Here is a 2224-nt window from a genome sequence, read left to right as displayed (position 1 = left end):
AGTCGGAGCCCGGTTTGCCCCGGGTGCGCACCTCGCGTGCACCTTGGCGCGGTGGGCACCATGGCGTGCACGAAGTCGGAGCCCGGTTTGCCCCGGGTGCGCACCCCGCGTGCACCTTCGCCGGGGTGGGCACCTCGGCTGGGTTGCGCGCCCTGGTGCGCACCAAGGAGCGCTCCGAAGTGTGCTCCAAGGTGCGGCGTGCACGAAGTCGGAGCCCGGTTTGCCCCGGGTGCGCACCTCGCGTGCACCTTCGCCGCGGTGGGCACCTTGGCTGGGTTGGGCACCATTGAGCGCTCCGAAGTGTGCTCCAAGGTGCGCACCATGGCCCTCCAAGGTGCGCAGCATGGCGTGCACGAAGTCGGAGCCCGGTTTGCCCCGGGTGCGCACCTCGCGTGCACCTTCGCCAGGGTGGGCACCTCGGTGCGCACACCTTCTCAATGTTTTCTTGCCTTTTCTGGAAATTGGTGAAGGCAGCGCATCAAAGGTGCGCACCTCGGTGTGCTCCGAGGTGCGAACCCGAGAGCGCTCCGAGGTGCCCACGAAGTCGAAAGTCGGGTTAATTGCATTGTTTTCCCCGGGTGCGCTCCGAGGTGCGCAACATCGGTGCGCACCAAGGAGGGCTCCGAAGTGTGCTCCAAGGTGCGCACGATTCGGAGCTCGGTTTGCCCGGGGTGCGCACACCTTGGCTGGGTTGCGCACCCTTTGTGCGCTCCAAGGTGCGCACGAAGTCGGAGCTCGGTTTGCCCCGGGTGCGCACCTTCGCCAGGGTGCGCACCTTGATGCGCACGCCTTGGCTGGGCTGCGCACCTTGGTGGGCGCCATGGTGCGCACCTTTCGTGCGCTCCAAGGTGCGCACGAAGTCGGAGCTCGGTTTGCCCCGGGTGCGCACCTTGGTGGGCGCCATGGTGCACTCCGAGGTGCCCAAGATTGGTGCGCACCAAGGAGCGCTCCGAAGTGCGCTCCAAGGTGCGCAGGTGCGCGCGAAGTCGAAAGTTGGGTTAATTGTCCGGTTTGCCTCGGGTGCGCACCTTGCGTGCACCTTCGCCAGGGTGGGCGCCTTGGTGCGCACACCTTGGCTGGGCTGCGCACCCGGGCGCGCACACCTTGGCACCCGCGTTTCCTTCATTTTAAATTTTTTTTTTTTACAATCTCTCAAGTGGGAAATTCTATAATCTCAACTTTTTTTGCCTTTTCAGGAAACTTTTGAATGGAGCGCATCATTGGTGCGCTCCGAAGTGTGCTCCAAGGTGCGCACCTCTGGTGTGCTCCAAAGCTCTCTCTAGCTGCGTGCACCTGCCCCGGCCGCGCACCCGGCCCCGCCCAGCTTCGCTCACCTGTCCCGGGCGTCTGGTGCGGAACCTTAGAGTAAGAAACATCACCGTGCACCTTGGCCAACGTGCGCGACTCGACCGAGCGCGCACTGGCCGAGGTGCACACCGATTTCACCTGGGTGCGCGCGCAGCACCTCGGGCGCACCGGGGTGCGCGCACAACGCCCGGGTTGCACCGTGGCCTGTGTGCTCGGGGCGCCTCGGGTGCGCGCTCGGTGTCGCCCCCGCGCGCGCGGTAGTGCGGGCAGCGCACCCCGGCCCGGCCCGGCCCCGACGAGAACGCAAACGGGCAAAAGGTTTATTCAAATAGCATTGCGACGCCCGGCGAAAAACTAAAAAAGGGTGCAACACCGGGACTTCCCGGGAGGTCACCCATCCCAGTACTACTCCGGCCCAAGCGCGCTTAACTGCGGAGTTCTGATGGGATCCGGTGCACTAACGCTGGTATGATCGCACCCGTTATGAGCTTGTCGCAGTGTGTACTTAGCAAACCGCGACCCACGTGCGAATCCACCCCGGCCACCCACCCCCGTCGAGGTGCACACCCTCCCTCGCGAAGTGCGCCCCGTTCGCCAAGTGTGAGCCCTGCCCGGGTGCGCGCACCTTGCTAGGGCGTCGGGTGTGCACCCGGCCCGGCCTACGTGCGTGCACCTGGACGGGGCGTCGTGTGCGTGCAGTGTCCCGTCTGCAACGCGGTGCCCACACACCACCTCGGGCGCAACGACCTGCGCTCACATGTGGGCCGAGTGCACCTTGGTGCATGTTCGGGGCGCCTCGGGTGCACGCTCGATCTTGCCCCGGTGCACCAAGGCGCTCGGTTTGCCCCGGGTGCGCACTTGGTGCAAGGTGGGCACCCAAAATAGGGATCAAGCACCAAAACACAAGTTTCGGGAT

At 65.2% G+C, this 2224-nt stretch overlaps 1 non-coding gene across 1 annotated transcript; it reads right to left on the bottom strand.

Annotated features, from left to right (window-relative positions):
* Positions 1-1669: 1669 nt before the first annotated feature.
* On the bottom strand, positions 1670-1788 carry LOC131864340 (5S ribosomal RNA). The gene has a single exon (XR_009363172.1). It is a non-coding gene; the product is annotated as a 5S ribosomal RNA (ribosomal RNA).
* Between the last annotated feature and the right edge of the window lie 436 nt (positions 1789-2224).

The sequence above is a fragment of the Cryptomeria japonica genome, unplaced genomic scaffold, assembly GCF_030272615.1.
Source record: "Cryptomeria japonica unplaced genomic scaffold, Sugi_1.0 HiC_scaffold_83, whole genome shotgun sequence".
In the NCBI taxonomy this organism is placed as follows: domain Eukaryota; kingdom Viridiplantae; phylum Streptophyta; class Pinopsida; order Cupressales; family Cupressaceae; genus Cryptomeria; species Cryptomeria japonica.
The sequence above is the reverse complement of the archived record's forward strand: the minus strand, read 5'-3'. Positions and strand labels throughout refer to the sequence as shown.